A 12,091-nucleotide genomic window follows, 5' to 3' on the forward strand; every position below is an offset into this window, starting at 1 on the left:
ATTTAAGGTGTAAAGCTCAAAAACTGGTCCTCACAAAGACAGAAGTACAAGTCAACACACACACACACACACACACACACAGCTGTACTGGTTCAGTCCCAGTGGTCCCAGTGATCTCTGCAGTCAGGAGACTCAGTATTGTCCACATGGCAGGTTAACAACATGATGCATGGCTTCACTCTGTGTGTGTGTGTGTCCCTGACGTACATGTGACCTGTTTCTGCTGACGGGACGTTAACTCTGAAAAATGTTCTGCAACATCAGAGTGTTTGTGTTTGAGTCTCTGTCAGACTCTGGAGACAGTCAGAGACACGAGGGGGGACGGAGACAAAGGACGAATGAGACGAACCAGAGACACTGACTACATGCACACGCACACTAATATTCTGCTGTATGTCTGAATGTGACAATATTCAGGTCATGTAAACAGCATATTGTGGGACATGATATAACTCTCAGGTGTCAGGAGACATTCTCTGGACATGTTTACAGCGGAGTGAGGACACGAGTCTCAGCTGATGTTCTCACACTCGTCTGTTTACAGCTCTGTGCTTCTACACAAAGAAACTGTTTGAAGGCTGGGGTGGAGACGCATGGCCAAAAGGAAAACCCACATTTCTGGGTCCTCATTTACAGACCGGGCCGATGTCACGATGACGTCATGTTATCAGCTGGAGGTGCAGCTGCCTCTCCCCCACAGGGCTGTAGGCTCCATAGGAGTGTTAAAATGTGTTTGTCTTGTTGTGTTATTGGGAGCCAGAATAGAAGGAGTCATGGCTCAAAACCAGCCGCCACTGCCTGTCAACAAAAACAAAGACAACTATGGTTAAATGTGATAAGACCAAAGGACTGGACGGAGGCCATCATCAAAAATGCTCACATGTGCAGCGCACACTTCATATCAGGTTAGGGAAAAAGTATTTCCTGTTGTAGGGATGAATAAGGTTATGTGTATTAAGGGTTATCATGTCCACCTCATCAGAAACTGGGGAGGGATTAAGAGGAAGATTGGATTTCTCTGCAACGCTAACTTTTTAGCACATTAGCTAACGTTAGCTTCCATAGCAAAGCAAATAGTGGATTTCTCTGCAACGCTAACTTTTTAGCACATTAGCTAACGTTAGCTTCCATAGCAAAACAAACAAGTGTGGTCCTCCTTTGTAAGATTGGCTTCCTGTGACATCATCCATCCACTGAGTGAGAGCATACGGGTCGGCCAGTCTGGTCCCGTTGGTCAGTGTTTACTTATTCAAGTAACACTGGCGGTCCCGGAGAGTGAGTGACTTGACATGGTGCGTTGGTAAATTCAGTCTGACGCTCTACACTAAAATGAGAGCCCTGTTGGTGGAAGAAACGCAGCGTTATATTTCTACATGAATGAACCAACGGTTAAGTTAATCACACATTCACTCCGCTCGGCGCTCTGCTGCTCCGTCTCCACAGACAGAGTGTCCAGAGTGCGCTCTGCCACTCTGAGAGTGCGCTGCTCTGGATAACCCAACGCTACATTCAGACAGCGCTCCCAATTTATCAACGCTCCAGTTTGTGTCAGAGTGCGCTCCCACACTCACAATGAGTGTTTCTGAACGCACCACTCACATCATCTTCCTCCATCGTCTAAAACAAGACAACACAACTTGTTAGCTAGCGCTAGCTAATTGTTTTGCCTCCAGCTAAGCCCCGCCCACCAACAAACATCACACTGTTTACTAACAGTAAAAAGGTCTAAAAAAACTCTGCAGAGAATCCACACTAAATGTTTGGCAAAAAATATTCTGATTTATATACCGTGCGTACGCCTGACAGTACGCTATTACCTTTCTATAAATCCCAAATCAACTTGGAATTGCCCGCACGTGGACCAGCCTCATGTTATAAAGATCCTCATTAATGCTGCTGCACAGACAAAGGCCAACTGATCTGTGGCTCTTTACAGTGAATCACTGCAACAACCGAGATCATTTGTTGGTCAACAATATTCTTCTTTTTTTTTTAAATAAACAACATTTTTGATCACTGAAATTATTTTTTAATTTCTTGTTCAGATGAAAATGTGTGGTGCTGCATTTTACAGTGTGGAAACAAAGACTAACAGAGACTCTGTTTCTACAGCTGATGAAACAATGTGTGGCGCTCGTGCTCGGACGTTTTTTCCTTTGTACAAACCAACATAACAAATTTACAGTGATTTAATGTTGGCTCCAAAGAAGATCAGTTGACCAGCAGAAATGTCAGAAACCTTTTTAACTTTACAGTGAGACTTTTTCAGAATAAGAGCATTCTCTGCAGTATCAAAGATCTGTGGGTCAACAATCTGACACTCATCAGCCACCCAGGAATCAATCAACCAATCAATCAATCAATCAATCAATCAATAATTGAGTCACTGAATTATTCTACTGTTTGTAAAATGAAAACTGAGAAAGACGTCAGTCGATGTGACGAGTTTTCTGTCTCATCGTCCTCTCAGTCTGTCTCTGCTCAGTGATCAGAAACACATGTGGGAAAACACACACACACACACACACACACACACACACACACAGCCAGAGGAATGTGGAGGCATGCAGGTCATCTGGAGCTGAACCAGAATCATCTGCAGGGAAACAAACTGTGTTTTCTGTCAAGGTTACACAGTTCAGACTGAAACACAAACTCTGTAACTGCTTCATCTTCCTCACCCCTTCACCTCTGCTCGTCTTCATCATCCACACAGATACAACTCACTGTTTATAGCAAAGACACACTAAACACACACTAGAGTTCTGCTCTCCTGAACATGATGTGAAATATGAAGAAACTTTTACAAAACACAAAGACTGATGAGTTTGTCCCTGCAGCAGGTCTGTAGATCTGAGGTGTGTTTATGGACAGGATCAGTCCTGGTCTGAGGAGCAGGTCCTCCGTCTGTCCCAACAGATACTCTTCAGTTTGAATCAATACAGTGAGAAAGATTCAATCAGCTCTGCGTTCACACAGCGCAGCTCGGACGTGTTGTTTAATGCACCTGTGAGACACATTAAATGTGTTTAAATGCTGATCTGACGCCAAAACACCACACAGCAGATTATTCCACTGACAGAGGGGACGTTACGACTCCAGAGAGATTTATCTGATCCTTTGTTACAATAACCTGCAGGTCAACAGCAGACGTACGGCCTTCATGTCATAGAGTCATCTGTCAGAAATGTGCCCATGAATCTGGCGACCACAGCTCTGTGCCTCCATCAGCTATATGACTGGGTGAATGAATGAATCCTGGATGACTGTATGAAGTACCTGGGTTCCCTCCGTCTGTCCAAACCAACACATCCTCACTCCAACCTCGTCACATATCCACATTTGGTCATGAACTTTCTTCGTGTCCCCTGACGCCACCGGACACCTTTAAACAATAACAGCAACCGGCCGCGCATCACAGCGACCAGAAAGGACGACTTGTGTCAGTGACGCTGAAAGTCACTGAACAAGCGCCGTCAATCAACAACTTCAGAGTGAGACCAGGTTGTTGTGTTTACGAGCTCTGCCAGTCGGCTATTTATGAGCTGGTGCTAGAACCGGCTGTGCCGATCGGCTCTGGTGTACAAAGCAGAACTAGTTTGATTTGAAACAAACCGGCTGAGCCGACATTCATCATCATGACACAGTCTCACAAATTAAAGAATTGCCTACATCATCAACCTGCGCTGACGGTGTCACAGCCTTGAATCAAACTCACACATGATTATTATTAAAGAATATGACAGTGGGATTAATATAATGTCATGTTTGTGTATAAACAGATGAACAGAGATACCCATGTCTCTTCTTTTAACCAAGAAACAGCCACGTGAGGCGACGCAGCAGGAGGCCTTCGTCACCACTGAAGTCAGTTTGGTGTGCCTGGGCCTCTTGTGTATTGGTAAGTGTGTGTGGGACAGATCAGAGGGAACGAGACGTCTTTACTTTGTGCAGACGACATCAGTCACCTGACTGTTTCATTTCACTTCATTCCTTCAGCCTGACGTCACACTGGTGTCAGGTAACACTCATGACAACAACATGATTTAGAAGGTTTCACTTCACTTGAAATTTTGCATTTTTGGATCCACACTGAGTTTAGAAATGTCTGACTGTGTAGTTTCTAACAGAGTCGTCATTCTTCTGTTGTTTTTCTTCTGTTGTTGATTTTAGGCTGAAGAGAAGAAGAAACCCTTAGTGTTTGGACGTGATGATGTCACACGTGTGACTGCGCTGTGTGTTGATGTGTTGAAGTGAACATACAAATGTATCAGGCTGTGTGTGTGTGTTTTCATTGTTTGGGTCCAACCTGCATCATTAATCAGGAATGTGAGGCTCCTGTTACTGGGTCACACACACACACACACACACACACACACACACAGAGTGTAATCCCTCTGCGGTGCGACCACACCTTTTCTCTGACCAAACAGCTCTAGGACCTCGTTACTCTGAGATCACTCCAGCACACTGTGTCACATTCTGTGTTCAGATTATTTTATGAACGTAGTTTATGTGGTGCTGATTTTTGTCTCTCATCATCTCAACCACGACAATACAGTGTCACATACAGTGTCAGCTGTTCCTGTTGATCAGCCAGCAGGTGACTGTGGGTCTGAACACAAAGAGACTTACCTGCAGTGTGTCTCAGTGTGTGTGGAGTCTCCTGCTGTGTTCAGTCCTGTAGGGACAGACAGGGACAGACAGGGACAGACAGAGACAGACAGAGACAGAGGAGAAAGTTAACAGATGACCAAAGTCTCATTTTGTTCATATCTATGTTACAACTCTGACACATCCTGAGCACACAGCTGGTTAGAATGTAACGCAGCCTTTAATGTAATGGCTACTTCCTGCACACACACACACACACACACACACACACACTGAGAGAAGGAAATCAGCTGTTGAAATCTCTGTCAGTCACTGTTGTTGTTCACAAACTTTAAACATTATTTTTATTTAGTTTTAACTGATGATTTGAAACTAAGTGTAAAAACACATCACTGATTCTGTTACAGTTCTGTCTTCTTAAATTTCTTTTCACAAAAATACGCTGAAATATCCTGAGATTATTTTAGGGCCGTATCACCCCGCCCTGCTGATGATGCCACCGCAGTGTTTCAAAGTAATCAAAGTAACTAGCAAGGCTTACAGCATGTTCTCACTCACAGCTCATCACTTATCGCCTCTTGTTCAGTGGACTTTCACATCTACATCTGCTGTTGGTTCCAGAACGTAGTGTCAGTTTAAGCCTGTTTCATGCTTTGTGTCTTTTCAAAATAAACTTCTGTTTTCACAGGAAATGTACAGTTTCTGCTCTGTAGATGCAACGGTGTTTTTCAAAATAAATTAACAACATCGCTACAACACCTTGAATATATGTTTATTTCCTTCTGCAACAGAAGCACGTAGTTAAGTTTAGAAAAAAATGATCATGGTTTTGCTCAACATGCACACAGGAAGTGAACAGTGGGCTCCTGGGTGAAAGTCCAGTGCTGTTGGACCCATCCACCTCCCCAGGACCTTAAATTATGTTGTTGTCTGGTGGCATTTTAACTGACGCCATCCAGCGGCGTATCATGCCGCCATCAAAGCATGCCTTTTTTTATTGTCAGTGTTTGATGAGCGGCGGCATTTGACAACTTGGGAATTAGAACGTGTTGGTTAGGTTTTGAACGAAGTAGAAACAAAAGGAACCAAAGGAAGAACTCTTGGTTTAATGGTGCTGCTATCATCAGTATCAGGATAGAACACAGATGTACATGAAGGGTAAGTTTAAAAAATCTAATAATTAATTCATGGTGCAGGGAGCCACCCTCTCCTTTGATAAATAAATTAGACATCTGTCGTCAGTCTGTAACTCAACCAAAGATCATCTGTGAGGGAAAAAGCTCTGCTCTGTGCGTCTGTGTCTTTGGCAGAGACAGAGTGAGACGTCTTCTCCTCAGCAGATCACAGACACGACAACGTCTCGACCACAAGGTGCGTCTTCTCTTTTAGCAAAATCCTTAATGACTGAGTTGTTTTTTCTACACCTGGACCTTTATGCTCTGCCTCGAATCATCAGTGTGACAGAACCACTGTGCTGCTGCCAGAGGAGCCGCTGAATGAGTTCCTGCTGATCATTTCACTGTCAGACATGCTTGTTGTTGCCGTGGGTAGCGGTATGGTGTCAAAATATCATGAGTATCATGACATGAACTTTTCATATCATATTAAAAATTATACAATCAATAATCTAAGATGATTGACCTCAGTTTGAATCAGGACCTTTAGCAGCCTGTGACACACGAGGCAGACGGAGTAACTTCAACATGTCAGATATTCAATTTGATCAGAGCCTCAAACCTGCATCATCTTCATCCTAAGAACCACCTCATCCTCAGCCTCAGCCTCAGCCTCATCCTCAGCCTCATCCTCAGCCTCATCCTCAGCCTCATCCAGCACATGCACTTTACCACATTGCACATTTTAGAGTTTTTCTTAAACTCTGTATAAATTATTTATGCTTCAGTATTCTTTTATCTCACTAGGTTTTTAGGAATTGTGTGTTTCTATGTTGTGTCGTGTTGTGTTTGTTGTATGAGCAACGTCTAAGACGATTTTCTGTCACGACAGACAATAAAGCTTTTCTGATTCTGATTCTGATTCTGATCCTCAGCCTCATCCTCATCCTCAGCCTCAGCCACAGCCTCATTCTCAGCCTCATCCTCAGCCACATCCTCATCCTCATCCTCAGCCTCATCCTCAGCATCAGCCTCATCCTCAGCATCATCCTCATCCTCAGCCTCATTCTCAGCCACAGCCTCATACTCAGCCTCATCCTCAGCCACAGCCTCATCCTCAGCATCATCCTCAGCCTCATCCTCATCCTCAGCCACATCCTCATCCTCATCCTCAGCATCATCCTCATCCTCAGCCTCATCCTCAGCCACAGCCTCATACTCAGCCTCATCCTCAGCCACAGCCTCATCCTCAGCATCATCCTCAGCCTCATCCTCAGCCTCATCCTCAGCCACAGCCTCATCCTCAGCCTCATCCTCAGCCGCAGCCTCATCCTCAGCCTCAGCCACAGCCTCATCCTCAGCCTCATCCTCAGCCGCAGCCTCATCCTCATCCTCATCCTCAGCCACAGCCTCATCCTCAGCCGCAGCCTCATCCTCATCCTCAGCCACAGCCTCATTCTCAGCCACATCCTCATCCTCAGCCTCATCCTCAGCATCATCCTCAGCATCATCCTCACCCTCAGCATCATCCTAATCCTCAGCCTGCGCTGATGAAGGTGAGCAAAGTGAACTGTTACAGAACAGACTGAAACAGCAGCTCAGCTGCGTTCAGGTACCGCTCAGTGTTTTCAGTTTAAACTTCCTGCAGACGACCTGCGTGAGCCCGGCCTCACCAAACACATCACACTATGACACAAACACACACACACTACACTGTGACACAAACACACACACACTACACTGTGACACACACACACACACACACACACACACTTCACTGTAACAAACACACACACACACACACACACACACACACTTCACAGTAACAAACACACACACACACAGGGCTCGGTCAGCCATTCCTCTCACGTCCACCTCAAATCCCTGCAGTGAGAGGGAGCGAGGAGCGATGAAGAGGAGGAGGAGGAGGAGGAGGAGGAGGTGAGTGAAGGCACATTTACCATCTGTAATCAAAAGAACTCCATGTTGGATTGTCGCCTCCCCCCTCCTCTCATTCTCCCCTCCTCTCCCTCGCTCTCTTCAATTTCCTTCCCTCTGTCGCCGAACCTGACCGGCATACTGATGGCGGGATTACACACACACACACACACACACACACACACACACACACACACACACAATCTAGTGAGAGAAGTAATGACTTTCTGCCTTCTCTCTCAATTCGCTCCGAGCTGCCAATTCCCACTGGGTTTCTGTGTGTGTGTGTGTGCGTGTCTGTCTGTGTGTGTATATGTGTGTGTGAATGTGAAAGAAACAGAAAGAGCAAGAGACACGAGGGAGGTGATACAACATCTCCAATTAGCTGGGCTGGTGGTCTGTACGGTCTGTTCAGTGTGTGTGTCAGTGTGTGTGTTTGTGTCAGTGTGTGTGTGTCTGTGTCAGTGTGTGTGTGTGTGTTGTTGGCCAATGATAATCAGACCACACAGCAGAGGCCTTCAGGCAGCTCGAGGACCTGAACTTGAACCTGAACCTGATTTCTGGACTCTGTGTTCCACATCTGATTTTAGAAAAATCTTCATTTTGTCTCTGACGGATACAAAACAAAAGACGATGATAAGCTAAAAATAGATCCTGATGATAAAAACTAAGATGAAATCTATGTTTGATTTTCAGTGACGAGACGTGATGAAAATGTCGGACGTTGAAATCTGAGAACGGCCACATCAGCATCTGTCTCCAGATGTCTGATGAGCGTCAGGCTGGTAAACTCCAGTAAATAGTCTGCACCAGGATGTTTGGGTTGGTGTGAGCTGTAATTCAGCAGTAAATAATCAGCAGTGTGTGTCTGACTGTGGATGGTGGAGCTGCTGAATGGATTTGTGGAGTTTGGTAGTTGCAGCGGTGGCTGTTAGCAGCTAGCTCCGCTCGTGACGTGAAGTGACGTGACGTGACATTATAGTAAGAGCAGCAGTTACTTTAAGCCAAACCATGATGTTTTTGTAAACCTCAGAAAATAAACGTAAGAAAACAAAATGTTTCACTTAGAGTGTAAGTTTATTTTGAAAAGCCTGTCTGCATCTAACAAACAGAAACTGTACACTCCCTGTGAAAAGGCTTGTTTTGAAAAGACACAATGCACGTAACAACTGTAAACTGAGACACCATCTGTGAACGTCCTGAACAATTACAGGAGAGTAATGACGTTTAAGTCCAGTGGCAGAGCGACATGATTTGCGACACGTTGTTTGTCACACGTTTTGTCAGTGGACTTTCATGTCCACATGTGACACAGTAGGTGTCCTGCTGCCAGCCGTGTATCACAACACTGTGAAAGGTGATTTTTGGCGTTTGACGCTGAATCACTGTCATGGCGGCAGTATTTGATGAGAACCTGTTGAATCTCCATCAGAAATGTTGGAGGGGAAACGTTGTACCTTTTGTTTGTTGCTGATGTGTGAAATGTTCAAAGTGTTGTGACGCCGCTGTGGTTAACGTGTGGTCAAGTGGTGGATAATGTGTGGTCAGGTGGTGGTTAATGTGTGGTCAGGTGGTGGATAACGTGTGGTCAGGTGGTGGATAATGTGTGGTCAGGTGGTGGTTAACGTGTGGTCAGGTGGTGGATAATGTGTGGTCAGGTGGTGGATAACGTGTGGTCAGGTGGTGGTTAATGTGTGGTCAGGTGGTGGATAACGTGTGGTCAGGTGGTGGATAATGTGTGGTCAGGTGGTGGTTAACGTGTGGTCAGGTGGTGGATAACGTGTGGTCAGGTGGTGGTTAACGTGTGGTCAGGTGGTGGATAATGTGTGGTCAGGTGGTGGATAATGTGTGGTCAGGTGGTGGATAACGTGTGGTCAGGTGGTGGATAATGTGTGGTCAGGTGGTGGATAACGTGTGGTCAGGTGGTGGATAACGTGTGGTCAGGTGGTGGATAATGTGTGGTCAGGTGGTGGATAACGTGTGGTCAGGTGGTGGATAACGTGTGGTCAGGTGGTGGATAATGTGTGGTCAGGTGGTGGATAACGTGTGGTCAGGTGGTGGATAACGTGTGGTCAGGTGGTGGATAATGTGTGGTCAGGTGGTGGATAACGTGTGGTCAGGTGGTGGATAATGTGTGGCCAGGTGGTGGATAACGTGTGGTCAGGTGGTGGTTAACGTGTGGTCAGGTGGTGGATAACATGTGGTCAGGTGGTGAATAACATGTGGTCAGGTGGTGGTTAACGTGTGGTCAGGTGGGGGATAACATGTGGTCAGGTGGTGGATAACGTGTGGTCAGGTGGTGGATAATGTGTGATGGATAACGTGTGGTCAGGTGGTGGATAATGTGTGGTGGATAACGTGTGGTCAGGTGGTGGATAATGTGTAGTGGATAACGTGTGGTCAGGTGGTGGATAACGTGTGGTGGATAATGTGTGATCAGGTGGTGGATAATGTGTGGTCAGGTGGTGGATAACGTGTGGTCAGGTGGTGGATAACGTGTGATCAGGTGGTGGATAACATGTGGTGGATAACGTGTGGTCAGGTGGTGGATAACGTGTGGTCAGGTGGTGGATAACGTGTGATCAGGTGGTGGATAACATGTGGTGGATAACGTGTGATCAGGTGGTGGATAACGTGTGGTCAGGTGGTGGATAACGTGTGGTGGATAACGTGTGATCAGGTGGTGGATAACGTGTGGTCAGGTGGTGGATAACGTGTGGTGGATAACGTGTGGTCAGGTGGTGGATAACGTGTGATCAGGTGGTGGATAACGTGTGGTCAGGTGGTGGATAACTTGTGGTGGATAACGTGTGATCCGGTGGTGGATAACGTGTGGTCAGGTGGTGGATAATGTGTGGTCAGGTGGTGGTTAACGTGTGGTCAAGTGGTGGATAACGTGTGGTGGATAACGTGTGGTCAGGTGGTGGATAACATGTGGTCAGGTGGTGGATAACGTGTGGTGGATAACATGTTGACAGGTGGTGGATAATGTGTGGTCAGGTGGTGGTTAACGTGTGGTCAAGTGGTGGATAACGTGTGGTGGATAACGTGTGGTCAGGTGGTGGATAACATGTGGTCAGGTGGTGGATAACGTGTGGTCAGGTGGTGGATAACGTGTGGTGGATAACGTGTGGTCAAGTGGTGGATAACGTGTGGTGGATAACATGTGGTCAGGTGGTGGATAACGTGTGGTCAGGTGGTGGATAACGTGTGGTGGATAACATGTGGTCAAGTGGTGGATAACGTGTGGTCAGGTGGTGGATAACGTGTGGTGGATAACATGTGGTCAAGTGGTGGATAACATGTGGTGGATAACGTGTGGTCAAGTGGTGGATAACATGTGGTGGATAACGTGTGATCAGGTGGTGGATAACGTGTGGTCAGGTGGTGGTTAACGTGTGGTCAGGTGGTGGATAACGTGTGGTGGATAACGTGGTCAAGTGGTGGATAACATGTGGTGGATAACATGTGGTGGATAACGTGTGGTCAAGTGGTGGATAACGTGGTGGATAACGTGTGATCAGGTGGTGGATAACGTGTGGTCAGGTGGTGGTTAACGTGTGGTGAGGTGGTGGATAACGTGTGATCAGGTGGTGGTTAACGTGTGGTCAGGTGGTGGATAATGTGTGGTCAGGTGGTGGATAACGTGTGGTCAGGTGGTGGATAACGTGTGGTGGATAACGTGTGGCCAGGTGGTGGGTAACATGTGGTCAGGTGGTGGATAACGTGTGGTCAGGTGGTGGATAACGTGTGGTGGATAATATGTGTTCAGGTGGTGGATAACGTGTGGTGGATAATATGTGGTCAGGTGGTGGATAACGTGTGGTCAGGTGGTGGATAACATGTGGCCAGGTGGTGGATAACATGTGGCCAGGTGGTGGTTAACATGTGGCCAGGTGGTGGATAACATGTGGTCAGGTGGTGGATAACGTGTGGTCAGGTGATGGATAACATGTGGCCAGGTGGTGGATAACATGTGGCCAGGTGGTGGATAACATGTGGTCAGGTGGTGGTTAACATGTGGCCAGGTGGTGGATAACATGTGGTGGATAACGTGTGGTCAGGTGGTGGATAACGTGTGGTGGATAACGTGTGGCCAGGTGGTGGATAACATGTGGCCAGGTGGTGGATAACATGTGGCCAGGTGGTGGTTAACATGTGGCCAGGTGGTGGATAACGTGTGGTCAGGTGATGGATAACATGTGGCCAGGTGGTGGATAACATGTGGCCAGGTGGTGGATAACATGTGGTCAGGTGGTGGTTAACATGTGGCCAGGTGGTGGATAACATGTGGTGGATAACATGTGGTGGATAACGTGTGGTCAGGTGGTGGATAACGTGTGGTGGATAACGTGTGGTCAGGTGGTGGATAACATGTGGTCAGGTGGTGGATAACATGTGGCCAGGTGGTGGATAACATGTGG

General features: G+C 46.6%; 1 protein-coding gene across 5 annotated transcripts in view; it reads right to left on the bottom strand.

Moving 5' to 3' along the window:
* The window catches only part of LOC117258228 (extracellular sulfatase Sulf-2-like), a 100,751-nt gene that overhangs the window by 70,586 nt on the left and 18,074 nt on the right, over positions 1-12,091 (bottom strand). For all 5 annotated transcript variants that reach the window (XM_078169685.1, XM_033628888.2, XM_033628886.2 and 2 more), the window contains exon 2: positions 4,636-4,681. The gene's annotated coding sequence lies outside the window, so the exon portion shown is untranslated. The remainder of the gene's footprint in view (positions 1-4,635; positions 4,682-12,091) is intronic.

This window comes from Epinephelus lanceolatus, chromosome 8 (genome assembly GCF_041903045.1).
Source record: "Epinephelus lanceolatus isolate andai-2023 chromosome 8, ASM4190304v1, whole genome shotgun sequence".
NCBI classification, from domain to species: Eukaryota; Metazoa; Chordata; class Actinopteri; order Perciformes; family Serranidae; genus Epinephelus; species Epinephelus lanceolatus.